The 13,362-nt window shown below is 37.8% G+C and overlaps 1 pseudogene; it reads right to left on the reverse strand.

The window, feature by feature from the left end:
* Positions 1-12,387: 12,387 nt before the first annotated feature.
* Positions 12,388-13,070, reverse strand: LOC145029142 (auxin-responsive protein SAUR50 pseudogene; annotated as a pseudogene).
* Between the last annotated feature and the right edge of the window lie 292 nt (positions 13,071-13,362).

Consider the following 13,362-nt stretch of genomic DNA (forward strand, 5'->3'; position numbering starts at 1 on the left):
AGGAGGGCTTGATCTTGCCATCCTTTTTGTCTTGCAAGTACTTGGGGTAGGTTCGTTTTCAGTGCCCTTTTTCATGATAATGGAAGCATTCGGTATCCTTCGGGTTGGAGGAGGGATTAGCAGAACCAGCCTTGGTCCCACTAGAAGAGGATCCATCAAAAGACTTTCACATGCGGATCTTGGAGGGAGCCTTCCACTTCTTTCCTTTTCCATGTCCTATTGCCAAAACAGGGACAAAAGTAATAGTAGGAGTAGACACAACTGACTTGCCTTTAAGGTTGCTTTCTGCAGTCCTTAAAAGGCCTTGAAGCTTGCTAAGAGTAAACTCCTCCTTGTTCATATGATAAATCAATGAAACTGATCATAACAAGAAGGTAAAGAGTGTAGAATCATATCTACGGCCAACTCTTCATCACAATTGACATTTAACATAAGCAAATGGTCCACGAATCTCTACATCATTTGCAAGTGGGATATGATGGGTTCACCATCTTTCATTTTGGTTGTAATCATGGAGGCAATGATCTCATACCTTTCCTGCCGAGCACTTTGATGGTGTCTTTCCATCAAATCATGATACATTTCATAAGGATAGTAGTCCTCATAGGACTTCTCTAGCTCTGCAGTCATGGTTGCAATCATAAGACACGACACCTTTGTTGCATCCCTCTCATGATTAGTCTGTTCAACGATTTGTTTAGGAGTAGCAGTGGTCACATCAATTTCCTTTATCTCTTTATCAAGGACATATTCTTTGTCCTCATAACGAATAGCCATTCTGATGTTACTAATCCAGTCATTGAAGTTCGAGCCATCAAAAATGACCCTCCCACATAGGTTCATCAGGGAGAATAAGCCTGAAGGAATTGGTGTTGAAGCATTTTTTTGAAATAGAAATTTGAAAAAGAAGAAGAAGAAAGCATTGACTAAATTGGAATCCTTAATATTACAGCCAACATGAAATATTAAGGCTAGGACCCAACACAATATTCTACAATTGTGAAGAGGGATGTCGTAATCCAATTGCAAAATATTTGAAGGTAGGTAAATGACGATTTACCAAATTCCACTAAGAAAAATGAAATAGTTTATTAAGTTTTAATTTGTTTTGAAATTCCTGGATCTTTGAGATTCATTGAACTTTTTAATGGCATGTTTAAATCTCGATTGTGCCCTTCAAGTTTGTGACTTGGATGCCGAGGATCACAAACAAGGTGTGAATAACCATGCAAATTAACTAGGTACACCCAATGTTACAAATCACCTAATAAACATGCAAATTAACCACACACGCTCCATTGATCTATGATTAACACCAAGCTACCCTTTACCACGCATTGTTAGTGTGTCGGTTAACCACACGCGCTCCACTAACGACTTAACAAGGTGCAGAGTGTAATTTCATGGATTAGCACCATATTCACATTTTTCCTAAAGTAACTAAGATTAGGAATTTAATAAAAAGTTTAGTTACTTTATATTTATCATTATACTTTTAATGAGGGAGTATTAGTGTCCTATCCTAGCCATTTGGCTAACAAACCTCCACCAGTCAAGGAAGCGGTGGGTGAGAGTGGACACCCATTAAACCACTATTTTATAGGCAGTAACCTTATACCCCCTTATAGATCGGCTTCAAGAATCAGGACTACTAACAGTAAGACTGACTAGTCTTATATATATATATATATATATATATATATATATATATATATATATATATATATATAATTAAGCTTATAATACTATAAATTATAAGGGTTGAATTTTAACTTTTAAAACTCTATGGATTTGAATTAAAGTTTCATAATGAGACTTTGGAAATTGCAAAACTTGAGGGAAAGTTTTGAAACTTGTCAAAAAAATTTACATTCATAACCTATGAATTTAATTTGATTTTAATGATGAGACCTTTCATTTTCCATAACTTGGGGACAAGTTATAGAGGTCATTAAACATCAATTAGATCATTTCTTCTAAAAAACTAAATTATCACATAATTCATGATCTAACTAAACTCAAAAACAAGACAATTCTAAATCAACAATTTTAAAAACAACTAGGTTTATTATATAAATCAATGATTATTTTTAAAACTTTAACAATTATCTTGTGGTTAGATGAGTAAAAGCACTATCATATCATAAAAAACATTTCCAATGATCCAAAACAGTTTGTGATAGTGTTCGAAATCCAAACCAAGCCAAGAAACTCAAAATTCTGCACACAGAGCCTTCAACTCATCGAGTGCATGAGCTAGACTTAGTGAGTTGCTCTATTATAAAGTAGAATCGTCGAGTCTGTTTATGGACTCGGCGATTTCACCAGTCATAGGCCAAAGTTTCAAAATTTTCAACTTTGAAAAACTAGTAAGCATCAAATATAATATAAAACAATCCTAGGCTCTGATACAACTGTTGGGTTTTGAGCACTATAACACTCCTATGGTGCACATGCAACACTAAATTCTTTAGATCTATGTTTTCTCTAATTATACATGTATTTTGTTTTTCCAAAGCATTCACCCTAGCAAGCATACGATTGAAGCTATATAACAAAAACTTGGTTTAGATGCTTACCTCTTGAGTAGGGTAAAGTTCTTGACCTTTGAAAGCTTAAGAACCTCAAGTGTGATGCCTCTAATGTTTCACAAACACCGATATGCAAGAGGAGGCTTTAAGAGAATATGTTACCTGACTCCAAAGAGGGTGTAGCCGATTTTGGCTTATGGGGTCACTATTAATAATGTGGAAAATGCTAGGGTTACACTATTTATAATGTGAAGGTTTTTGTAAGACTATGGGGAAGCCGTACCATTCACTGTGAAAGTGTTGTAAGACTATGGGGGAGTCGTAGCGTTCACTAATGGACAGTCAGGGTGAAACTATTTTAAGACTACGGGGGAGCCATAGCATTCATTAATGATTAGATAGCGTGAAAAGCATTGTAAGACTACGGGTTAGCTATAGCATTCACGAATTGTTTCGGGAGATTGGGTCTAGGGTAGACCAGTTCACAAGGTTGTGGGGAAGCCACAACTTAAGTAGAATCAGGATCGGAGATGATTATTCAATCAGTTGTCCATGGGCGAGCCCGGAAGGTTATGGGAATTCAGAATGGAACTGGTAGAGACCGTTGAGTCAAGGGTTTGGATCTTGAGTTGTAGGATCTTGTGGATAAGTGGTACGCAACACAGCAGGGCTACGGCTGGGTAGTCCTGATATTTGATCTCTTGGGAACTTGGTTGTTGGACCGGGTGTGAGACTGGTAGTCTTAGGGATCGGTTAAGGGTATCTATTTACCAGTCACGTAAGGGATATCGGAAGTTATGGTGCATAATGGATCTCAAGGTAGTAGTGGGGTATCGACCTCATTTGGAAGGGACTCCGAATCGAAGGTTCATGCATATTCAGTACAAGATTTTCTTTAAGTTAGATGAGATTTGGGAGCATAAGGATGCCAAGGGCATCAAATGTAGGATACCAGGGTAATGAATGGGTTTGGTTCGATGGTAGCTTAAGTCATCATGATGTATCTCGGGTTGGTTCTATCAGTAATAGTGCCACAACATGTTGGAACCAGGAAACGACAGGTCAAAGGAGGCCGTGTATGATGTAAACCTACAGTTGTTCTGGTAGCATTCACCTTTGCGTGGGATTCAGTGACGACAGGTTGTCAACCTATCATGATCGGATGGATCAAAGGATTGAGGGAGTCATGAGTAGCATTACAGATAAGGCAGTTATTGTCAAACGAGGTGTTCTTCGGAGGTCATGTGGGATTGTTGTGTGTGTGTTCATGGCTCACCAATCAGTTAGGTGTCCGGTGTTCCAGATAGTTGGCAGACAAGTTGGGACCAGGAAGGTCCCGGTTGTTCTTCAAGAAAGCAGTTATGTGGCAGCAAGATGAGTTGGAGCGACTTCAGTGATTTGGGGTCCGTGTATGGAGTTTCTTGTCATTCAGTACATATACTAAGTTGGTTATAGTTGGAATAAATAATATCTAAAGTTGAATAGCCATTTGGGAGGTAAGTGTAGTGAACTTTGGCAACGATTCGTTGTGGGCAATCTGTCATGGAGACAGACCATCTTGAGACCTTAGATTTTAGATGGTGTGGATGTGAACAGGTTGCAGAATTTACTCATCTTCAGGTTCTAGAACCCTATGAGCGTTGGTTTTGGTTGCCTTAGGAAGGCTAGGGTATTCTCAGGCTTATGGCCGTGTTGCTCAGGTTGTCTGGTATGTCGGGCATGGTGATGCATGATTTCGAGGACGAAATCTAATTTAAGTGGGGGAGAGTTGTAACGCCTTGTTCTGAATCAATTCCTAGTCTGAGGCTATGGCTCGAAGGTCAGTCATTATAAGGATTATGGATTTTGAGAAGGTAAGATCTAGGCTCATTTGGTGCGGGTGATGTATTAGAAGTGATCTGGGTGTCCGACTTGTGTTTTGGAGCCTAGGGGTATTTTGGTAAAGTGGCATTTTGGGCTTTTGTGGGAAATGAATTTTTGTTCGGAAGATTTTAGGAAAGGTATGAGTTAAGAGTAGGGTTTCTCATTACCTTTCCATGGATATAAGGATTGTAGGAATCGGGCTTAGAACGAAGAAGTTATGGTCTTCGGAAGTTTCATGGTTTTTAGGCTTAGAAGAGTACACGAGGCGTACACAAAGAGTACACGGGGTGTACTAGTGAAAAAGGTAGTACGTAGGGCATACCTTGGAGTACGCTAGGCATACTGACCAAGATGGTCGCGAATGTTCTTTGGAGTATGTTGCGCGTATAAGAATTACGCTGGGCGTACACCTGTTAGATCAGAACCTTATTTTAGGGTTTTAGACCCTATTTAAGCTCCTTATCTCATAATCTAACCCTAATATCTTCAGCCTCCATTCCTCTAAACCCTAGAAATCGACCCTTAGCCCTCATTTGAGTGATTTTGGAGCTTGGATGGACTTTAGAGAAGTATTTTGGTGTTTTTGAAGAAGGTGTTCATTCATGAAGACTTATTGAAGAAGATAGAGCTTTTAGATCAAGAACTACACCAACTTTTGGCTCTCGTCTGAGGTATAAAGTTTTAAACTTGATGGTTATTTCGTTAGATCTCTTATGTTAACTTTTGGACCTTTTTGGTCCCAATGATGAAGCTTATGGTTCAAATCTGATTCTTAAGCTTAAGGTTGCCACCCTTAGTGCTATTTGAGTCCTTAAGGAAGAAAGCTGCCATCTTGGAGGTCTTAATGGGTTCATGCAAGAGTTATGGTCATGTTCATGATAGTAGATTGCTATACTTTGAGTTTGGGTTCATGTAGGTTATATATGTCACTAAGATAGTGACTTTATGGATTAAGACGTTAAGTAGAGCTCAAATATGTAATTTGGTCCCTTGGTTTGAAGCATTAAGTGCTTAATAGCAAAAAGGACTTAACATAGGAGCATGTTGGGCGTACAAGCTAGTACGCGCAACGTACAAGTCATGAACCTAGTACGTGCTGCGTACGGATGAGTACGCCATATGTACTCATTCAGAATGGGTTTTGCTTATTGGGCTTCGGTGTAGGCCAACTATTGAGCTTGTTTATCTTTGGCCCCTTGGGCCATCAGGTTGTGGGTTGTTAGTGATGTGGGGAAAAGACCTCGAGAGCATTTCAGCCCAATTTGGAAACTTGGGCCTTGGTTTGGGCCACGAGTGTTTTTTTAGCACTTGGTCTTCAGTGTTTGGATTATTATTGGACCATCAGGATGCTATGTGTGTTGGACTAAAAAGAATGATTTGGGCCTCATGGCAAGACCCAAGTATAGGTGTGGTCCTAATTTGGAAAATTGGGCTAGTGATGGATTTATGGATATTATAGTGTTGGGATTTTGTTTTAGGTTTGGGCCCTAGTTTTGGATCATAATGGGTCAGGGGTAGAATGGTCATTTTATCCTCATGCATGGATTAAGGAATATGGTATAAGACTGACTTGCTAATTGGGTATATTCATCAGTATTGATATCTCGGGAAGTGGACAGACAACAGCTAAGGGTTTCTTTCAAAAAGCTTCTGCATTCGAGGTGAGTCTTCTCACCATACCAATGGGTCTAAAGCACCAAGGTCGGAGATTTTATATTATGTGGTACACTAGAAATAGTAGAGATATGTGTTATGATAGTTAGCTTTATGGTAAATGGTATGCTAGTGATTATACTATACTTGCATGGAAGACCTCGGGGGAGCCCATGGCAATTGGATATAAGACCATGTGGGGAGCCCATGGCATTCCTAGGTAAAGAGCATGTGGGGTAGCCCATGGCACGATGGTATAAGACCTTGGGGGAGCCCACGACATCCTTATATGTTTATATATGTGTTATGTAGTATGATAGATACTTATGTGATATATGATATGCTAGTTGATTTTATATGTTACTGAATGGAAGACCTTGGGGGAGCCTATAGCAGTTCGATATAAGACCATGTGGGAGAGCCCATGAAATTCCTAGGTAAAGACCATGTGGGGTAGCCCATGGCACAAAGGTATAACACGTTGGGGGGAGCCCATGACATCCTTACAGGTTTATAAATGTATGGCTTATGTGGTATATATAGCTTTTATAGATAATATGGTATGTGTTATGTGGATTGTGTGTGAGGTATGCTCTGGGGGACTCATTAAGCATTAGCTTATAGGTTGTGGATTTGTTTCAGGTATATCGAAGCCTAGGGGCAAGGGCAAGGCTTGATGGCGCGGCGTGCACTCTCTCAGGTTTTTTATGGGACACTATGATGTTTTGGAATAAACGTTGTAATTGACATGAGTTTTGAAAATAATTATATTTGGTTTTTGTGATTTATGGACATGTGTTTGGTTAATAAAATATGAAAATTTTCTTTTGAAAAATTGGGTCGTTACACAAAATGGTAACGTACTTCATTTAAAAGGCATGAGATGCATTTTTGGTAATACATGCGATCGCAACTTGTATACATCGGATCGCATGCATGACATTTTCACTACTGGACGTATAAATAGAGCCCCACACTTATCCAGTAACCCAAATTGGCGATTCCTGGCGATTCTTTGGTGATTTTCAGAGGGTTTTAAGTGAAGAACGCAGATCTAAAGGAGATGATTCAATTTATTTTCATTATTTAGTAAGATTTATCGTTTAGACTCTATTTCTACTGTTTGTAATATGTTTTTAGCCATGTCATGTTAAAAACTCATATTTCAGTTTCCCAAGACGTAACCTTTTCATATGATTAATCATTAGGCACTATGTTTGACTGTGAATATTGTTTAGTTTGATAAATTATGTGTTTAATTGAGTGTTTGATTTTGATTTCAATTTCGGTTGGCCACTTAAATTGTATGTGAATTATTCTAGTCATCTGGTTGTTTGGATCCGTAATTGTGTAGACTAATTAGTAAAAAGTGGAAAATATTAGATTAATTCTGTGTTTAGGGTTAACTCTAATATGAATTGATCAAACAATTTTTAATGCCTGTGAGCCTATGAGAGGTATTGGACTTTACTGAGAAATTACATTGTGTCTAATGCAACTTTTCTTTGTTAATCAAGAGCTTGTTTGGTTAATTTGGTAAAAAATTAGATTTAATTCGAAGAACTTATTTTGATTAAATGATTTTTGTAATAGATGTCATTAGAGCTTTTTAATAAACTTTAGTACCAGTTTAAACAAGTGCACAGTCAAATACCATGTTGAAGGTTAGCTATATGATCAGGGGAGTCACTGCGAAACTGGAATTGCTTTCTTTTATTCGAATTTTCACCACTTTTAAATTGAGTTATTCTTTTAAGATTTCCGATTTCTATTAGTTCAATTTTCAAGATTAAACACCCCCTTTTATATTTTATGCACTTATCAATAATTAGTTCATGCCTTACGCAAAGAGGTATAAACTTTAGGATATGTCTCTGAGGATCCGACCCTTCTTACCAGTGCTACTTGTTAGTGCAATAGAGCAGTCTAATTTATATAATTTTTTGTTTGTTTAAATCGTGCACGACAGCGGGTTTAACACACCTCCAAGAAACCTTAGAAGAGCCGCAATTTTGAGCAACTATCTCCTCTCTCCTCTCTCTCAAAATATCCTCTTGCCCTAGTGTATTTGTGAGCCATTAGAGGTACTATACTTGTGGTGCTTGTTCTCAAAGCTCAAGATCTTCAAGGAATCATTGTTATTACTATATAGAAAGAAAGGTATGTGATCTAATCTTCATTATTTTGATTTCATAATCATTACATCCATGCTAGGGTTTCTAGTTTTTTGTGTTCAGTGCTTGTATATATAATAGTGAAAACATAGATCCTCAAATTAGGGTTGCATGCACAAAAAGGATTGTTTGCTATATAGAAAAACCATTCAATAACTTGATTTCATTCAACAGTTTTTTTGTGATGGCCCTCACTGTCATTATGCCCATTTATGTGAGGAATTTAATTAGGCCATGAACAGTTGACATGACTACTCCAAATTTGTGCATTGTTGTTCTCCCCAAGATTAAGTTATGCTTGGACGTTGCCTGAACAATGATAAAGTGTAGTAGTGCCATCTTCTTTCTTGCACTATTATACTATTCTAGCATGAGAGGCAACACGATCGCGCCTAACAGCGTGACACTATGCCCTGCAAATCCTGTTAATCTACATGGTGACGGTTCCAACCCCTCTCTCTATTTGGAGGGTAATTGTCTGAAGCAGTGTTCAAACATAATATTTTTCGCACTTCCTCAGTCGACATAGACTCTATGGAATATGGTGTTTTTTATCCAAGCTCGTACTATTAGGGGATCATCCCCTCCCCAATCCGGGGGAGCAATGCCATATGGTAAGAATTATAGTTCTGCACCCTTTGGGGTTGATATGTTCATGCTTGGTGCTTTGGTTGGTGATAGATTCAAAAGGTAAGCATCTTTGGCTCTTTTTCTGTGATTTTCGATTCTTTTTTGATTAGTTTGCTTGCTGGCTCACTCATGTTATGTCATTCTCTTAAGGTCATGGCTATCTCCTTGAGCTTCCCTTTACAGATGCATTCATCGAGTTCTTTCTATTGGATGCTACAGTTCGTTATATCATGACCTAGGAATTTGTGGAATTCTCAATATTTAGACTTGTTGGGTAGCTTATCTTGAAATTTTCTGGCACTTTTTGGGTTTGTCAGTGATCGCCAGTACGTCTGGGCGCTTATGTCTCGTGTCATCTCCTTAGTATGGTCGGTAGGGTCTGTGGAAGCGTCCTATCCTCCTTATGTATCCTTACTTGGATCGGTTGTTATAGTTGTCCCTTGGCTTTCCTTTATGGGAGTTTGTTGCTTTTAAATATGCTTCTTTGGCAGCCGTGCATTCTTCCTGTCACATGTATTTTTAGACTCTGTCATTCATTTCTTGTCTGGCCACGAGCATTTCCCTAAGAAACTTTTTAGATAATGTTCCAAATAGAAGGCTATGTGTGAAAGCTTCAGTGTTGAGATGGTTGCTTTGCCCTGGAACATCTATTGTGGCTTCATTAAAACACTTGAATTAGTCTCTCATGGACTCCCTTCGTGTTGCTTACAACCAATAATTTCTTATACATCCACTTTGTATTTTTGTAACTACATGAAGTTGGTGAGAAATAATTCTTTCAAATCTACAAAATTTCTCATACTATTTGGTCCTAATCTTTTGAACAAAACCCCTGCATTCCCATCTAGAGTGGTTCGAAAATGTGTGTATCGGAATCACTTGTCTAGCTTTAGTGACTATATGTTCCATTCATATACGTCTATGTGGCTATCTGGGCAGGTTACTCCATCGTATATTTTTAGGTGTGGGAGTTTGGTTATAGTGGGCATGTCATATTCAAGTAGTTATGGTATAATGGCGATATTTGTTGATCTAATGGGGCTATGTGGTTGTTTGCTTGAATTTGTGGGTAAATTGTGTGTTGGGGTGTAGGGAAGTTTGGATGGTGTGCCTTATTTGACATGTTGGTGAATGTTGGGAATGGTTGTGCATGAACATTATCAAAGGGCATGTTGGAGTATATGAGGGACATATAGAACTAAATAGGTGAGACAAACATTTGTGGTGAGCTGTTTGCCATGCTGAAGAATGGTACTGTTAAGGATGGTCGTGTCGCTAATGTTAAGCATATCGTCTGAAAAATCGGTATTGGTTTCACATGCATGTAGGGCTGCATTCCTATTTGTAGCGGTGTAAATGGTGGCGTGTTCCAAAAGAGTAGCGAAGTTAGGATCTACATAATGTTTAGTATGGAACTATTTTGTGTTGATTTTTGTTCACTTTTCACGGTGAGAGTAGGTACCCATAAGTGATTTATCAGCATCCCTTATATAAGGGAGTATGCAATAGTGTTGGTGGTCGTTCGACTTGTTTCAGTGATGATTGAGTCGAGGGATGGCATTGGCCGAATCGGGCTTTACATCATATTGATGGTGCCTCTTTCTGTGTCATTTTCCATGTTCGAGGTTTGGTGGTTGAGGCTTTTAGTATTGTTGTCTTAACAAAGGGATTGCGCTAATGATGTGATATTATGTCTCCGATATGACAACGATAGCTCTATTGGGTATATCCCGACGGAGATCTGTAATCACAACAAGAAACAGGCCATCAGCCATTCTCCTGGAGGATGTCCCGAAAGAGCGTTTCGATGGTCAAGTCAATCTTTGAGAAAGTATATAACGTAAGGCTTAGAGAGTGAGAGTTAAGATCCCTTTACCGTTGAAGGCATATGGCCTTTTATAGTGAGGATCTGGGCACAAATCTCGCTCGTGGGGTCAGGGGTGTCAGACACGATCGGGATAGAGGCGTTGATTAGTAGATTTTACCTTTGTCCCCTGCCTAAGTCGTGATTGTCTTAGTCGTGGTAGTGGTGCGTGCACTTTCACTGGAGTTAGCAGGTGATGGTTTGTCGCCTGTTGACTTTCCCGCGTATATTTTAAGTCGGACTCTATTCATCGAGGGATGGTCCGATCCAGGTTGGAATGAGTGCTGGCTAGCAAAGACGGCCAGTAGACTTGGCCATCCGACTTATACCCTTAGTATTTTTGGCGTGCCTAGGAGGCACGTTATCAGCGTGTGTGTAATTCATCTAAAAGGGGGCTTGTTTGGCTGAACCCTACATCTTAAAAAGGGCAACTTTTGTTTAACGACTAATATAAGGATGTTATATTAACGTAAGCACTTTGACTACAACAACATATGGTTGATTAGTTAACTTATATGGTCTCATGGTTGATCTGTTAGTGGATGACTATTCAGTTTTAGTGAGTTTTTCTTTTGTTGTCATACTTGATCACAACTATCATGATCAGATCAAAACCTTATAGACTTAAATATATTTTACCTCGAAGTTTTTCATAATAACATATTTTTATCAATGGATTTATGTAGAGTTATAACCTAATGGATATGAAGTCTCTCTCTCTCTCTCTCTCTCTCTCTCTCTCTCTCTCTCTCTCTCTCTCTCTCTCTCTCTCTCTCTCTCTCTCTCTCTCTCTCTCTCTCTCCATTAGACTAATTACCTATCCTCTCCTTCATTAATCATTATACATCCATAAAGATTGGATTCAATAATACTAGTATCACATATCGTTGTGAAAAAAGTCCTATAAATTGTTATATATGTTGGATTCATCATTTCTCACAAAAGAGAAGAAAATCTTACACGTCTTATATATCTTACATAGTATTAAAGTGAGTTTGTATACCCATGTGGCTTTCAATATATATATATATATATATATATATATATATATATATATATATATATATATATATATATATATATATCGCTTAAAATTTGAACATATTTTAATGCCAAATAAGTTTTTCAAGGTATAATAATTGTACGGGACTAAATTAAGCTATACGTCCGTAGATCTAAGCTACGTATAACTTTAAAATATATATGACACAAAAGGATATCACTAAAAACCAAAAGGCCATAAATAGCTTTTATGGCCAATTGCAGTTAAGAAATGTTATTAGAATCTTATATCGTGGAATAGTTTTTAGATAAACATTCATTAGAAACGTAAAAACGATTATTCGAATATTTCTTGAAATGGATGTACAATATTGGGAACTTGTTTTTTGTACAACATCAATCAATCCGTGGTGTTTCAAACTTATTCAAATTTACTATTATTTCTAAATAAAATTTAAATATATACGATGATCTACCGTAGGGTAATCAACGGATTACAACTCACTTAAAATAAGGTTTTACATACAAATCAGATGGTATTTATATACGTACTAGACTAGTTTATTTAAATAGTTCAAACCTGTTAGTAAATAATTTTAATATATAGTTCAAACTTGTTTAAATAGTACGTATTTTATATGCGTACTCATGAGTTAGAATCCATATATAGTTGTGGTTCAAAAAAACTTCATTAACATATCCAACAGATTAACTGGACAATATGATATGAACAACACAATATTTTTCCAAGGGTGTTTATACCACCACATGAGAAAAATAGAAAAAATGGCTTGATGAATTACATTTAATATTTAGAAAAACTTGATACGAAGATGCGTAAACCAATGGGTAAAAGCTTCTGTTGGTGTTTGCGATTGGGTTTAATAGCGATTTCAAGAGAAGACAGACAAGAAATCTTGTTCAAGGCAAGGAATGGTCAACCCCATGTCGTGGTTAAACCCAAACTCTTCCTCAGCTTGACGTAGCAGGATTTGGAACCCTATGTCATGTAGGCATGATATCGGTATGATGTATCTGCTTCTTCTTTCTCCTACGTACACTACAAAGTGTCCTCTGGGGACGTCAGCTGGGTAGCCATTGTCATCGTCTTCAATATTTGAGCCTTTCTTGCTGATTCTCTTATCGGCTATTGCTTGTGTTTGTTTGTTGTGAGATCTTCTAAGACCCATATTATGGATTTCTTTGTGTGTGTAATGGTTAGATGGTGGTGGATTGCAGCTGGTACGTGGTGATGATCGATGGTGGTGGTGGTGAAGGGCTTTTATAAGGGAGTTGAGAGGCAAATGCATGTGGAGGAGAGGCAGGGGTACGAAGGTGGTTTCATAAGAAGGTGTGTTTGAATAATCACTATAATGACACGGCTTCATGCCACTTTGGCCTAACCCTACATTGCCACCTTTATATATGACACCAAGACCCAAGGGGGCCTTTCATTTATTTTTATCAATTAATATATATATGTATGCATTAAAAGCCATATAGTTTTGAGTTTTGACCGATTTACTTATATAAAATCGATTAATTTATACTAAGTTTTATTTAATTATATACGGGTAAAAAGGATAAAATCAAAAGTTTAACAACGAACATACACTTAATCTACACCAGCTGTTTTGATCAACAA

The sequence above is a fragment of the Lactuca saligna genome, chromosome 2 (assembly GCF_052625555.1).
Source record: "Lactuca saligna cultivar CGN05327 chromosome 2, ASM5262555v1, whole genome shotgun sequence".
NCBI lineage: Eukaryota > Viridiplantae > Streptophyta > Magnoliopsida > Asterales > Asteraceae > Lactuca > Lactuca saligna.